General features: G+C 40.8%; 1 long non-coding RNA gene across 1 annotated transcript; it reads right to left on the bottom strand.

Moving 5' to 3' along the window:
• Nucleotides 1-719: 719 nt before the first annotated feature.
• Nucleotides 720-16,948, bottom strand: LOC122656276. The gene is made up of 3 exons (XR_006332073.1): nucleotides 16,750-16,948; nucleotides 15,711-15,716; nucleotides 720-732 (listed from the first exon to the last, which is right to left on the bottom strand). It is a non-coding gene; the product is annotated as an uncharacterized LOC122656276 (long non-coding RNA).
• Between the last annotated feature and the right edge of the window lie 231 nt (nucleotides 16,949-17,179).

Raw genomic sequence — 17,179 nt, forward strand, 5'->3', positions numbered from 1 at the left:
CGGATAACAGCCCATTTAGGCATTCAGCCAACCCCATAAAAGATCGAACCGAACTGAACTGGATTGAAATCGAACTTTGGCTTAACAATTTAGTTTCAGTTTGGTCCATTACCTGACCTATTCCTTTCTTGCTGTCCCTCCCATTTTCACACATATGTATGTATTACATAAGTATGATGTATCACATGTTTGAAATTCCAGATGATGCACAATTATATTGAAGAAGTCCCACAGTTGTAAAAGAGCACTCCTCTCCTTCTCCTCCTCTCTTTGTATAGTTTCTCAAGGCCCTTATTTGTACAAGCATACATGATCTGGTTTGGGCAAGAATATAAAGGCCAAGGACATGCAGTAGTGTCAGTATTACAAACTTAATAGAATTCTTCCCTTATTGCTTTATTAATTGAGTGGTAATTAATTAACTACCAATGGCGGTTTGTGATATAATGCAAACACCAGAAGAGTCTGTCACTGCACCAGTCAATGTCTACATCATCAACAAAGATAATTAATCCTCTGCAACCAGCCATGCCATCCCCCATCCCGAAAAGGACTCTGTCCAGCACCCTGCTCAGGCTGCATGTGGAGCGCCGGACTTGGTGAGGTGTGAAAAGACCGCCTCACCCCTGCTCGGGCAAGACACTCGGGTAGAGGTGAGGCGATCTTTTCACACTTCACTATGTCCGGCGCTGCACGTGCAGCCCAGGCAGGATGTTGGACAAGAGCCGAGTCCTATGCATCCATGATCCCTCCCTCCCTGCTAGAAAATCATCTGCTCGATCTATTATTATTATTTTTTTCTTTTTAATTTCTTCTTTCATTGATATTGATATTGATAGAATGCTGTCAGTCAATAACCAATAGGGTCCACCAGTAAGTAAGGGTAAGGGTAAGGGTAATTTTTCTAAGATTAGTTGGAGTATATATGACCATTCTGTCCATTCATTAATTAAGTAATAAGATAGTAAAAAGTAAAAAGTAAAATTTAAAATTTAAAATCTGCCTTTACGGAAATTAAAGCTACATACATATTCACGAGACTCACGACGCAAGTAATAAAATTGGAGAGGAGTGGAGAGCTGGAGAGGAGAGGGCTTACCCACCAACCAAACCATAATAATATATAGGACTATATATCTATCTATCTATTTCTCGTATTGTCTACAACAGAGTCTTTGTGGGTGCACATCATCAGCATCATAATAGACTCTTCTTACAAAGAAAACTACGTGGAGACCTCATGTTCGTTCATAATTTCTTCGTTCGTGACTCCTATTATTATTGCATTGGTCAATGAGTCAAGCTCCAATGGACACGCACAAGTGGACCTGGCTTTCCACCAGGTGTGGCGGGAGTTGGAGGATCTAACCCAGCCAAAAATGGTGGGAGGGGGGGGAGGGGGGGTTAGTCATTTCATAGGGTGATGCTCGCCTGTGAAATGACCTAAACACCCCTATTTTGGCTAGGTTGAATCCTTTAGCTCCCGCCATAGCTGGAGGAGAGCCAAATTACACACACGTAAGAGTACTGCAACATATTAAAGAAAATTAAGCCCTCTTCCAATAGGATCTCTGGCCTTTTTTTTCTTTCTTTCAAATCATTAATGCTTTGATGAAACCGTATGGGGAGGATTATTATCCTCTCCAATTCCTAAAGCTCGGCAGTACGGCAATGCTAGGTGGAGATGTCGACACGTGGCAGCTCGGAGCCGCACTGCCGAGCTTTAGGGAATGGAGAGGATAATTTTCCTTGTATACTTCTCTTTGCGTGTTTCTTACGTGCCCATGGAGCATATGTTGTCAAGTGGAACAGAATTTGGTCCAAGAAGTGATCTCTATTGGAACAGTTAATATGTTGATCCAATTGTTGATAGGGATATTAACCTAAAAATAACTAGCGAAGGGCAAATGGAATAGAATTTGGAGTTCCATTGTACCACCATGCCCGTCCATATTTTAGCTTATATCGGATTGCCCAATATGCTGATACTGCAAGGTTTTGAAGGTGATCGATATCGATACTATGCCGATAATGTATCAGTGGAAAGGTATGGACAAAGGGTAGAACAGTCAAAAAAATCTATTTTTAAAGACAATCAGGGGCAAATTTATCTGATATAGTACATCTGTGCCTATACCCTATTAATATCGTATCACTTTTGAAAATGACCGAAACCCTAAAACCATGCTAACCAATGGGCCCAATGCCCATGTGAAGATGATTCTTATCTTTTTTTTTTCTCTGCTTTCGGTGGAAAAGTAAAACGGGGCAGTGAAACAATTAAAAGCTCTATCATTTTATTTCTAAATGGACCACTTCCTATCCCCGTGGAAGTCTTGGGAGTCCTCCTTTCCTAAAGATCTTCTCTCCGTGGTAAAGTAGTTCTTGCCGTTTTCGGCTTAATATATCTCCCCCTCCGTGGGGATCTTTGCACCCCAAACAAAAAAAACAAAAAAAAAAAAAAAGGCTTTGGTCTACTTTTGGTTAAGTTGATCCTGGGTTTTAAGAATCTAACCGATCCTGATTTCTCTAATCTGACTTGGGCTGCTTGAACGGAAAATCCCTAGGTCCTTAGAATATGCCGATTTCAAGACCAATTCAAATAGATTCCAGTCCAGTCGTCCTGAACTGACTCACTGTTAAAAAAAGCACATTTCAAAACCATGTTTTTGTTTTTTTACCGTTTTAAACTCGTTTTGTCATTTGTTTCTCAACAATAGGAGAAAGAGGCAGACATGCCAATAATCCGTTTTAAACATGGTAAACTATTTTGCCTTTTCGCACCCCCTGAGTTATGCAGAGAACAACCAGAAAAGATCAAATTTTGTTAAGAGAATCCCTGCACAAGAGAAGGGAAGAAAGATCTATCAGAAACTTAAGATACATGAAGAACCAGACAACCACAACCAAGAAAATATATAAATAATCAAATTGAATCCTTGTAGGCACCATGCGTAGGTAGTGAAGAGGTCAGATCGGGAATACAACTCGCAAGAGGAATTGTAATTTGTAACCCCAATCATATGAATGTTTCAAAACTCCAATCTTATGATCAGAGTAGGATATCTAGAGCAACAATCATTAATCTTCAAAAAAAAAAAAATAACAAAAATAAAGGCAGAAAGAACAACACCCTTGTTTTTATTCTCCATTAACAAGAGGGCTGCAATGGAACAGAGGAGTAATTAACATCTACATGAGATTTTTTTTTTCCATCATTTCTCTGATACCAATATACCATGGGACAAAACCTGATATCAATAACCAAGATCTGTGAAGAAGAAGAAGAGGAAAGAAAGTAGAAGATGGAGTAGGAAAAATGGGTATGTGTGTGTGTGGGGTGGTGGTGGTGGTGGTGGTAGCAGGAGAAAGAGGAGGAGATAGAATGGAGATAGTAGGAGAAAAAGAAGAAGATGGTTTAAGATAAGAACCTGAAGAGGTTAAGATAGAGACTAGAAGATACTGGGATAAGTTATTCACCATACTTTGAAGTTCACGAGTGATCTCTTATATATTGTATGTGAGTGTTTACATCTTTATATTTGAAATTTTGAAAATCAAAATATGGTTAGAGTTTGTGTTTATCCAAACTACTCTAACAGCTCTATACAAGAGAGATAATAGGAAGAGGATAATACGACAGGTTACGATTGTTGGAGAAGCGTGGATCAGGTCAACCAGCCTTGCCGTTGTTACAATTCAAATTTGAATTTGAATTTTATGTATTATCCTTAATACGCCCCCTCAAGCGAAACAGTCGCTCAATGACAGAGAGCTTGGTCCTGGCAATCCCTTGGTCATTATATCTGTAAGCTGATCCTGACTTGGAACAAAGCGCACATCCAGATGCTTGGCTGCAACTTGTTCTCATACAAAATGGTAATCGATTTCTATGTGCTTGGTCCGTGCATGGAACAATGGATTTATTGCCAGATACGTGGCTCCAATGTTGTCATAGGATATCATTAGAACCAGTGGTGAAGGTCAACTAGCAACTGTCGCACCCATATCAACTCGGATGAGGCATTGGCCAAGCCTTTGTATTTAGATTCAATAGATGATCGGGCTATTGTATGTTGTTTCTTGGAGCTCTAGGATACCAAATTATTGCCCAGATAAATGCAATATCCACTTGTGGATCGACGGTCATATGGGCAGCCAGCCCAATCAGCATCTGTGTAGGCAGTGAGTTGCAATGATGAGGATGCACTTATATAAATGCCAAGATCAATAGTGCCTTTAATATATCACAATATCCGTTTGACTGCTTCCCAATGATATGTGGTGGGTGAATGCATGAACTGGCAAATCTTGTTGACCAAATAGGCTATGTCAGGTCTAGTCAACGTTAAGTATTGCAGTGCCCCTACCATGCTTCTGCAGAATATCCATTGAATACTTGGTCTGAGATAGGTACAACCCTTTAGAAGTCCATACGGCCTTAATGCCTAGGAAGTAGTGTAGATCTTCTAGATCCTTAATAGCAAACTCGTTGCCTAGTTGACTGATGATTAGGTGAACCATAGATGAGTTGGTTCCTGTGATTATAATATCATCGACGTAGACTAGAACATACGTCAGTTGACCACCAATTTTGCAAACACAGAGTGTCGTGTCAGACTTAGATTATTGGAAACCAAGTGTGCCCAAGAAAGAACCAAGTCTGCAGGCCTAAGCTCATAGAGCTTGTTTTAAGCCGTATAATGCATGCTTGAGATGACAAATGTGGTTTGGGAAGGCCGGATCCATAAAGCCTTGAGGTTGTGTCATGTAAACTTGTTTTTCTAGGGTGCCATTGAGGAGGCATTTTGGAAATCTAGTTGCCTTAGTACCCAGCCTTTGGAGACGGCTAATGACAGAACCATCCTTATCATAGTAGGTTTTACAATAGGACTGAAAGTGTAAAAAAAATCGATGCCTTCCTGTTGATTGTAGCCCTTTGGTACAAGGCGGGCTTTATACCTTGAGATTGACCCATCTGCATTTCTTTTGATTCTAAGCATCCATTTGTTCCCAACAATGTTGAGAGATAGATTTGGTGGTATAAGTTCTCAGGTTCCATTCTGTAAAAGAGCATCAAACTCATCGCTCATCGCAGCTCTCCATTTTGGATCTTTGACAGCCGAACTATAACATGTAGGTTCCTCTTCATTGGAAGAGAGGGTAGTAACTAAGGTTTGGGGTAGAGTATGTCTTGTAGCAAGTAAATTTAATTTGACCACTGGTTTGATCATGCCCCCTTTGGACCGTGTTACCATATGATGGATGGGCCATTGGTGAGTTGGAGGAGATTGCTCGATTTGAGCCGAAGGGAGATTGGTTATGGATGGGGGCTCAATAGGAGCTAAGGTTTGAGTTTGAGTCAGTGGAAGGGGTAGCTCATTGTGAGCACGTGATGGAGGGGATAATGGCTTAGTTTGAGCTATGGGGGAGGGAATATGTGTAGTAATCAATGGGGATGGGGAGGTTACAACCGTATCATGACTATTGGGACAGGGGCAGGGATAGATTACATTTGTGTTGATAAAGGTGGGATGGGGAGCGATAGAGGGGGAAATAGCATTTGACATCACATGGGAAATACTATATGGAAAAAATCTTTCATCAAATATTACATATCTTGATATATAGGTCTTTCCATTAGTTGTGTTGAGGCACTTGTATCCCTTATGTGATTCACTGTAGCCAAGAAATACGCACTATGCGGAGCGATACTATAGCTTGTGGTTGTTATATGGCCTTAGCCATGGATAACAGGCACACCCAAAAGCCCTAAGCAAGGTGTAACTGGGTTCAGTGTTGAATAACACTTGAAATGGTGATTTGTTTCTCAACACTGGTGTTGGGAGCCTGTTGATGAGATAAGTGACAGTTTCAAATGCTGGCAACCAATACTGCATGAAAACAAAGGCACGAGGCATCATAGACAAGTCTGTTTCAACTACATGTCGATGTTTTCACTCTGCAAGCCCATTTTGTTAAGAGGTATGAGGACATGAATACCTATGAATTATTCCATGTTCCCATGAACTTATCAAAGAATTGATATTCTTTTGCTCCATCAAATTGAAAACTCTTAATTTTGCAATTGAAAAAAATTTTCACATGTTTATAAAAATCAATAAATACAGTAAATGCCTTAGATCTATGGACTAAAGGAAAAATCCAAGTATATCTACTAAAGTCATCAATAAAAGAACTATAGTAGTTATACCCTTGGATGGAAGAGATGGGAGCAGTCCCCAGATATCTGAATGAATCAATTGAAACGGATAAAATGTAATGGAATTATTTAATGAAAATTACAATTTGTGGGATTTACCCATTTGACATGGTGCACAAACTGAAAAAGAGCTAGAATTAGAAGACATTGGCAAGTGGGAATGACAAATAACACTGTCCAAACATTTATTGGAAGGGTGACCAAGTCGGTCATGCCAAACTGATTTTAAAACTCTTTCACCAATATTCACAGTTAGTTAATTATTGATGCTGGAAGAAGGTGACACAACTGAAGGAGGAAGACGATAGAGGCCATCTTTATTCGTTCCTTGGAGCGGAATAGTCCCCGTGCGAGGGTCCTTCACAAAACAACAAGAGGGGTGAAATTTAAGAACAACATTATTGTTAGTAGTAAATTTACTTACAGACAATAGATTTTTTATGATTTTTGGAACATGTAGCACATCTTTAAGATGAAAAGTATGAGTAGGAGAGGAAAAACTAGAACTGTCAGTATGAAGGATTTCCAAACATGCATCATTACCAACTATCACTTGATCTGAACCACCATATGGGTTGGTGATGTGCATGTTGTTCAAATAAGATGTAAGATGATGTGAAGCACCCGAGTCCAAGTACCAGGTTGAGTTAAAAGAGGCGGTGGGTGTGGCTAAAAGAGTTGATGGTGAAGTAGATTGAGTAGACACAGCTGGTGCTTGAAAACTCGGATTAAACCGATTGTAACATGCAAGTGCAGAGTGTGTTCCACGTTGGAAGATTTGACATAGGGCAAAGCTATTTTGCTACTGATAATTGTAGTTGTGGCGACCTCTACCTCTACCACGCCTTATGTCCAACACAGTTACAGACCTGGCAGAGCTATTTAATCATGCTTACCAGCCTACTCAGGGCGTTTCCCCACTGGCCGCCAATAGTGTTATTTTAATAGATCTGTTGCTACTGATAATACCTGGTTTCCTGACTCTGGTGCAACAAATCACATCACTGCTGACATGGACAACTTAAGCCTATCAACTGAGTACACTGGCACAGATCAGGTTCAAGTCGAAAATGGCTCAGGTTTGAAAATTCTTCACACTGGTTCCACTCAAATAATTTCTCCAACCAAAGATTTGATTCTCCCTAGTATATTGCATGTGCCTGATATTACAAGAAACTTACTATCCGTCTCTCAGTTTACAAAGGATAATAACGTTCTTTTTGAATTTCATCCTGACCGTTTCTTTGTAAAGGATCGATGCACGGGGAGGTGCCTCCTGCAGGGCATCACTAAAGATGGGTTGTACCAGTTCACACTGAATAAGGCTGCTGCTTTGGCTACTAAAAATTCACAGGCTTTCATTGGAGAAAAGACATCTCTGCACCAGTGGCATAACAGGCTAGGGCACCCTGCTCTACGCATTGTTCGACAGATTACCAGCCATTTTAATTTACCTATTAGTACTCATAAGGAGTTTAATATTTGTAATGCATGTCAACAAGGCAAGAGCCATAAATTACCATTTTTTTCATCACCTCACAGGTCCACCGGGCCATTGGATCTAATTTACTCTGAGGTATGGGGTCCTTCCCCCATTACATCTTCAGATGGGCATCGCTATTATGTTCACTTTATTGATGATTATAGTAAATTTATATGGCTGTTTCCTATAACCCAAAAATCTGATGTACTTCCTATATTCAATAAGTTCAAGTTACTTGTTGAGAACTTACTTAGCAGGAAAATTAAGCGGCTACACAGTGACTGGGGAGGTGAGTACCGTTCTGTATCTTAATACCTGGAGGACAATGGCATTGAACACAGAATCTCTTGTCCACATACTCATGAGCAGAATGGTTCGGCTGAGAGACGTCATCGGCAAATTGTTGAGACAGGGTTGGCTCTAATGTCTCACGCTAATATTCCAAAAACATATTGGCATCATGCGTTTACTGCTGCTGTGTTTCTAATTAACAGATTACCTACTGTTGTGCTTGGGAATACTTGTCCTTTATTCAAGTTATTTGGGACCCAACCAGACTACCTGACCTTGAGGGTCTTTGGGGCTGCCTGTTACCCACTACTTAGGCCATTCAACAAGCATAAGCTTGATTACCGCTCTGAGCCTCATGTCTTTCTTGGATACAGCTCCAGACACAGGGGGTACACTTGCTTAAATATGTGCACAAGGGCAATTATAATATCTCGGCATGTTGTTTTTTATGAGGATTGGTTTCCATTTAAAGAGGCTGCGGATAAGGTTGAACCACCCACTCCTCCCTCATCCATACTTGGCCCTCCACCACTACTTCCTCTATTTTTCGTGACATCTCAAGGCTCCACTCCGACGCCTGGCACAACAATTCCTATATCACCACAGCATACATCTAATGCTGCTCCATTAATTCACCCAACTCCATCTAATGCAACCATTGAGCCAACACACACCAATACTGCCCTTACTCTTCCTACAAACAGCACTTCCATGGACTACTTACCCTTGGCTACCCAATCTCCACCACCATCTTCATCTTCGGCTCAGCCACCTCTGGAGGGTCAACGCCATCCTTTGGTAACTCGAACCCGGGATGGCACCAGACGACCAAAGATACTTCTCACCACCAAGCATCCCATACCAATATCTATCCTAACCGAATCTGTGGCACATTCTATGGAACCAACGTGTTATACACATGCCTCTAAGGACCCTAATTGGCGTCATACAATGGACACCGAATTTAATGCCCTCATCCGTAATGGAACCTGGACTCTAGTTCCCCACCACCCTAAGATGAATGTAGTAGGGTGCAAATGGGTGTACAGGGTAAAATGACTGGCTGATGGGACTATCGAGCGCTTTAAAGCTCGCTTAGTGGCAAAAGGATTCCATCAACAAGAGGGTACATTCTATGGAACCAACGTGTTATACACATGCCTCTAAGGACCCTAATTGGCGTCATGCAATGGACACCGAATTTAATGCCCTCATCCGTAATGGAACCTGGACTGTAGTTCCCCACCACCCTAAGATGAATGTAGTAGGGTGCAAATGGGTGTACAGGGTAAAACGACTGGCTGATGGGACTATTGAGCACTTTAAAGCTCGCTTAGTGGCAAAAGGATTCCATCAACAAGAGGGTCTAGATTACACAAAGACCTTCAGTCCTGTTGTCAAACCAACTACAGTTCGGCTTATTTTATCTTTGGCTAATTTCAAAGGGGTGGGCAATCCGGCAACTTGATGTTCAGAACACCTTTTTACATGGTGTATTACAAGAGGAGGTGTACATGGCCCAACCACCAGGCTTTACAGATTTACAGCACCCTAATCATGTCTGTCGACTCCACAAATCCATCTATGGTCTTAAGCAGGCCCCACGGGCCTGGTTTGAACGGCTCAGTTCGTTTCTACAGGATTTTGGCTTCCGGGGTTCCAAAACTGATACGTCATTGTTCATATACAGCTCTACTGGCATCACATTGTTCTTATTGGTCTATGTTGATGATATTGTCCTCACAGGTAACGATAACAGATTTATTGCACGCTTTCTTGATAAGCTTGCCGACAACTTTGCCATCAAGGACCTAGGCCAACTTCACTACTTCTTGGGCCTCAGTGTAGCTAGACAAGCTAATGGGCTGCACCTCTCTCAAAAATGGTACATTCTTGATCTTCTTGATCGAACTAACATGACTGGGTGTAAACCGATTGCTACACCAATAGCCACCACTCATTCTCTATCGAAGGCAGCAGGAACACCCATGGATGATCCAACTCTTTATCGTAGTGTTGTAGGGGGTCTACAATATGCAACACTGACTCGGCCAGACATAGCCTTTGCCGTCAATAAGGTGTGCCAGTTTATGCATAAACCCACTACTGATCATTGGTCCATCGTTAAATGGATCTTACGCTACCTAAAATCTACCATAGATCATGGGTTATATTTTCAGCCTCAGCAGACTCTACAACTCTATGCCTACTCTGATGCTGACTGGGCCGACTGCCCTGATGACAGAAAGTCAACTGGTGGCTATGCAATCTACCATGGCACGAACCTAATCTCTTGGAGCTCACACAAACAGAACACGGTTGCACGCTCCAGCATCTAATCCGAATACAGGGTTGTGGCAAACGCAGCAGCAGAGCTTACTTGGCTACAATCTCTATTGTATGAACTAAGGATTTACATGTCAACTGCACCAGTTCTATGGTGCGATAATGTAGGGGCAACCTACTTGACAGCGAACCCGGTGTTCCATGCTCGCACCAAACATGTGGAAATTGATTTCCACTTTGTCCGGGATAAAGTTGCTAAAGGTGATCTTGATGTTCGCTTCATCTCCACCAAGGATCAAATCTCAGATATCTTAACCAAAGCTCTATCACGACAGCGGTTCAGTCATCTCAGTACCAAGCTCAAGGTTCAGCCACCCTTGAACTTGCGGGGGCGTGTTAGCGATAAGGATACTGGGTTATCCGTAACAACCACTCTTGAAGAGATCAATGGATCAGATGATAAGAGCACCTCAGTGATTATCCCTAAACCAACGCACAAGGCTGCTGTAGTTGTTGAGTTGCAATCCAACTCCTCCAAGCTCAAGGATCGTGACCAAGTGGTTGAGTTACAACCCAACTCCTTCAAACTCAAGGATCGTGACCAAGTGCACTCAAACTGTAATACTCACTGTACCCATCCTTATCACAGTGTTTATCCTTGTAAACTAATCATATCTATCTCTAAGCCTCTATATAAAGAGAGGATAGTTGAAGGCTAGGAGTGTGGAAAAATAACAAGAGTTGTGGACGTAGGTTTCCAGTGAAACCGAACCACATTAAAAACGTTTCTGTCTCCTTCTTTCTTTCTTTGTTCTTCTTTAATATTTCTTCAGTTCAAACAGATGTTAAACTCAAAATAAATTTTGCCACGAAGAGAAATTTGTACTCATACGAGGGTGGTCCTCTTGCTCAGATGGCTGGGATCGATTTATCTCTAAACCAATTATCCGGTCATATTCCATCTCAAATTGGAGAGCTGAGAGTCCTGCTTTCATTAAACCTTTCTCACAATTCTCTAATGGGACATTTTCCAGAACCCTTTCAAGAGTTGGAAAATTTTCTGTTGATATTTTGTTTCTTTATGTGACACAAAACTAACAACATTAGTCGTTATCATTCTGGTTTGTCCACTAAAAAACCCAAGGCCCAGAGACAAACCAATCTGTGCCCAAGGTCACAACGTTAAGGACAAATGGGCTAGGAATTGAGGCTTAAAAAAATGGGCTTGAGGGATTTCTAAAAGTGTTTAAGAAGCTCCGATTTGAGATATTCAATAGTTGAGAAGACATTGTATGAAAGCCAAACCTGAGGCCCAGCCCACCCTTATTCAAAAAAGAACGAGCTTGGGCCTGAGTAGTGAGACTTGAAGGATAGGTTGGGCCAGTGGCAAAACTGGCATGAGGCCCATGTCTAGTAGGATGGGCCCAGCCCAGGCCCAATAAACTGCTATTCTACCTAGATTTGTAGTGTGACAAGATGGGTTTTGCACAACCCATACAAGGAGGCCTTTCTATGCACTGCACCAATTTTCAACCATTGGACAAAGACGACCTTGTTCTAAATATCAATTTTCATACCTTAATTCAGTTATGGGAAAAAGAACACTGTCAGGCTGTGTAGCATGCGCTAGCACCTCCCTATGTCTATCCCTATTGTCCTCCCCTTCTATGAAATGACATATCTACCCCCTATTGTGGAAGGAAAAAGACACATGAGGCACTAGCTTATGTTATGCAATCAGACAAGGAACTCAATCCCTTCAATAATATATCCTCTATCTATTAGCAACGTTGGACATTTATCTGCTCTATTAGAGGAACTTGGGGAAATGGAGCAGGCAGAAAATGAAACAGATAAAAATACTTGGCATGTGTCGACTTTGTGGTGCTCATCGATTTTAAAGTGTTATTTTATCTTTACTTCTGATGGTACAATGGAATATAGAAAAGAGAATCAAGGTCTATAAACATTGAAGTATGGAAAAAAAATTAATGGAACAGTGGTGGGATAGATTGATGCGATATAAAGGAGTTAGTATATCTTATCTTAGTTTTGAGTACATTGGAATTTTGAATTGAAGAGTGATTATTCAAGATCTATCAACATAAAATTGTACAGAAATGGATTAATGGAATAGAGGTGGGATGTATATAATATACTTAATAATTTGCATGGTTTTAATAAATTGTGATCTATGAAGAAGGTGGTCGAATCAGAGGACTTGGCTTCTCTAGAGGGAGTCCATTGCCTAAGGAGTGCCCAGGGACACATCCAACAGTTGGGCTGACGTGCACAAATCTTGATGCATGTCAAATCAACATGTATGGCACACCAAGATATGGTGAGGAAAGACATTCTGGCTTTGAATTTTTTTTCTTTTTTTCTTTGGTAGGAGACATATTGGCTTTTAATAAAGCTGATTAAAGAGTAATAATTTATATAGTCAATCCCATTTAGTTGAGATACCCAATTTAAAAAAACAAAAAAAAAAAAACATTAGCTGATCGCATGGTTCTTGTGCCCATCACGGATAAAAATCCTCTTTCCAATTCTTTGATCTGACAATACTTGGCAATGCTACCTTCGTTGTGCGACACATGGCATAAACTGATCGTGTGGTGGAGATTTCTTTACACCATTTCATGAAACCCAACCCGTTTTGGTAACCGGATCATCTCAACCCGAGTAGAATGTAAACCCTAAACAGAGGAAAAAATGCAAGAACGCTTTCAAACCGCGACATTGCTTCTCTCTTTCGGTTCATCTCCTTCCCTCATTCCCACCATTGGAGAGCTTTAAGGTCTGAAACCAATACTGGTTTCCTTTGTAAGTAAACCCAAATCAGAGAAAAAAACGCAGGTACATGAAGAGACTTTCAAATCGCACTTGACCTCTCTCTCGGTTCATCTCCTTTCCTCCATTGCCGTGCTTCAGAGGTCTGAACCCAGGTCTGATTTCCTGGAACCAGGTCTGAGATCATTGGAGAGGATTTTTATCCATGGCTTGTTTAGTGAATGACACCAATACACCAATGCATCGTTTCCCACTTTCACATCAAATATTTTAGGTTTCTCCAGATTCCAGAATCAATTTTTAATGATTTAATTTGTTAACATTTTTGAGGAAATTTTATAAACATTGTCATTTTATCACAGAAAAACCACGAAACCTGCAATTCTGAAACCAAATCCAATAAAGTGGCGGACCAAATTTTTTTTTTATAAAAAAGCGGGTGCGGGGAAGAAAAAGGAAGGAACTTCATACATCCATTCCTAGCTAACAATCAATTGGAGCAAAGGAGAGAACAAGTGTAGAAGAACAATTAGGAGACGGGAGAAGGTAAAAATCAACATAGAACGCAATCAAACCCATCAGCCATGTTTGCTGTTACAGAGCTTCAAACAAATTAGAAACGATTAAAGAAGATAGTCATCAACCCATAAAAAATGTAGAGAGCTAAGTACATGGAAGAGTTAAATTACTAAGGGAGAAATAAAGAAAATTTGATTCATATAGTCCTTCAACATCTTCAAAAAAATTGAAGAGGGACTAAGAGGAAAGGGAAAATCAGAAATTTTGTAAAAGAAGGGTCACAGAAGGGTTTACATTGAAAGCAGGGAGTTAGAGGGCTTGGGTGACAAGTGACGAGGTAAAACGCAACCTTGTCCTTGAACTTCTTCAAGACCAAAACCTTACCTTCACTCCACCAAAGTACATAGAGGACTCTTCGTTTAATCGCAGTTATCTTCCCTCTCTTTGAGACATCGAGCATCCCTTGAGTCGCAACGGCCTCATCGTCGTCGTCATCATCGACTTGGTCTTCTGCCCAGTGAAGAGGATAGCTCCTTAAGAACACACTTCTGTTGTTTTAGTCTTCATACGTAAAGCTTCTTGCCCTCCTCTCCTCATCTTCTTCTCTGAAGCTTCCCTCTCTCTTCACCTTTGCTTCTTCTTCATGGTTGAGAAATCCATCCCAGATAAAAATTTTCTCTTTTCTCTGTTTAGGGTTTAAATTCTACTTGGGTTTAGATGATCCGGTTGCCAAAACGGGTTGTGCTTCATGAAATTGTGCAAAGCAATCTCCACCCCACGATCAGTTTATGTCACATGTCGTGCAGTGAAGATAGCATTGCCAGGTATTGCCAGATTAAGAATTGATGAGGATTTTTATCCACACAGGACCATGTGAATTTAACGTTTACCCCTAATGAAATAAAAAAATCTCATTCAGACCAATCACCCATGTAAGTGTAAGCGTTACACGACCAGTTAGCGATGTCTTGCGATTGTTACCCATAATATACTTAGTTTTCAAAAGAAGATTGAGGATCCATCCAAGCACAAGGTTCTAAAACATATTCACCTCAACATATAACTCGATCCACCGCTATCAATTCTAATTTATTGTAAACTTATCCATGCTGATTCAATGATGGATATCCAATCTTAATTAGCAGATACCACCCGATTGTTATGTAATATTATTGCCATGATCGGATTGGTTGATCAATCAAGATTGAAAGTTAATTAATTGATCTTCAACTCCTCCTCTAAAATTCTCCTGTGGGTCCACCGTCCACGTTGGTTGATCAATAAGATTGAAGAGTAATTATTTCTTTAGCATAACAAATAAAATTTGATAGAGATTAATTAAGAATCGTTGCAGCTTATGATGGTGATGCAGTTGTTAGAGGTGATAAGAATTCATGCAGCTTTTGTCCCTTCCATTAGAGAGAGGGATGTGAGGGGGTTATATAAATGCTAAGTTTGAGGTATCTTTCTCTTTTTGTATTTTTGATTTTGTTCATATATATCAGGGATGTGAGGGGGTTATATATACCAAAAAACAAAAAGAAAGAACGTCACCTAGTTGTGCCAGACACACGGTCCTTGTGCCCTGACAGAGGGGGTGTGCAAAAGATCCTTAAAATTTGACACCCCCACCCAACCCACTTAATTTCTTGATTTGACACAAGCTAGTATCCTTATAACTAGAGTCTTTCCACCAAAACGGTTAGACAACTTTACTTAAGAAGAAACATAAACATGGCATAAGATGGATGGCTATACACAATTGCCTTAATCAAAACTTCCATACTAGGAGGAGACGATAAGCAATTCTTCCAACAGGCCAACTTGTTATGTACAAGCACTCCACAATGGATGAAAAAAACAAATTTTTTTACCTACCAAATTTAGATGGCAAACCTAAATACATGCTCTTAACCTTTATGGGACTGCAAGGACTAAAACTAATACTAGATTTATGCAGATTCAACTCTGTTTTTTAGGTAAAAATGAAGATTCAACTCTTCCTCTAAGACTAAACAATGGTCATGAATGTTTACCCAAAAAAAAAACAATGCCCATGAATTGAATCATAAATCACCTTATATTCATTCAAAGAAGCTTTCAAAAAGAAAATACAATCATCTACAGAAAAAACATAAGAAAATAGAATGAAACACATAATTTCTCCATACGTGATGCACCCCAATGTATTATATTTTTTTGGGAAAATTTCACCGACACCCCTCTAAGTATGCAACATGTCACGAACATGCCAAACTTGAGCAAAATATCAACCTTCTCCCTAACGTTAAGCATGGTTAACACCCAAAGCTAAAATGTCCATTTTACCCCTTTGGTAATTTCAATAAAAGACTCTTAATCACTCATTAGTTTAACACATAGAAAGCGCTTCACTGGCAACGTGTGGGTCCCACGATCATTATTTAACTTGACTTTGGGACCATCTTTTCTTTTTTTAATCGCTTGTTTATTTTTCTTCTTTTTATTCAACCTGTGGGTCCCACGATCATTATCATCATCTTCTTTCCTTCATTATGCTCGTTCTTCTTCTTATAAGACGACGGTCTTCAGTCTTCACCTCCCACAGTGCACTGCCTACCCACAGCCCCTTGTCACGGCCCTAGCTTGCCTAAGCGTCCATGGGCTTGCAAGTTAGGCCGTGGGCCTTTGTTGGGCGGCCGTGACACCCTGCACTTTATCTTTCCCTACTCCCTCCCTGTTCTCCTTGAAGTGGAATGATCCAATTGTTTACCCAAAAAAAAAAAAAAAACGAATGAATCCAATTGTGCTCCAATCACCACTACAAACCTCTCTGCATCACCTCTGTTCGCAAACTCCTACGCACCGCCTCTGTTCATCACTGCCCTACCACACCCATAACACATAACGCCGCTCAACCCCTCCCTGAAATCCAGCCCCACCCCCTATGATGGGGACTCATACTTACGGGGGTTATTCTGATGTGATGGTTGGCATACCGTCTTGATGCCAGAAAATCTGCCCCTTGATGCTGCCGCTTCCCTATTGTGTATGCTGGAAAATCCAGGCCAGATTCAGGTGGTTCTTTTTAGTTTCTTATGACCTCAAAAGTTTGAATTACTGGGCTTCTCTTCAAATTTAAGAAAATTTTAAGAAACTAAGAGCACCTAAGAACCTCTGCTCCTTCCGTGTAATGACCCTTGGCCCAGTTATTCCCGGCATCAGACTGTCCAAAAACAAAGTTATCTGGACGGAAGATCTGGCCGTACGGGCCAGCCCGTACACTATCCATGGTTCCAGGCTCCAGATCCATGAGCACTACACGAGGAACAAACCTTCCGCAAGAAGCTTCATTGTAGTAGACATTGACGCGTTCCGGCCAGTTGCAGATCTGAGGTACCAGTGTACCTTGCTGTAGGATCTATGATATGCTCATCACAAACAACCTCCCAGAACTTCGATCCGATCTGGTTACTGCATTGCCCACCTTGAACGTGAAGGATTTCTCTCATTTTTCACTGTGAAGAGTGAAGAACCTTGAAACAAAAGGATTGATTCAGAGAGATCAAGCGAAGAAACAGAGTTTGCTTGCATTGGATCATCTT

The sequence above is a fragment of the Telopea speciosissima genome, chromosome 3 (genome assembly GCF_018873765.1).
Source record: "Telopea speciosissima isolate NSW1024214 ecotype Mountain lineage chromosome 3, Tspe_v1, whole genome shotgun sequence".
NCBI classification, from domain to species: domain Eukaryota; kingdom Viridiplantae; phylum Streptophyta; class Magnoliopsida; order Proteales; family Proteaceae; genus Telopea; species Telopea speciosissima.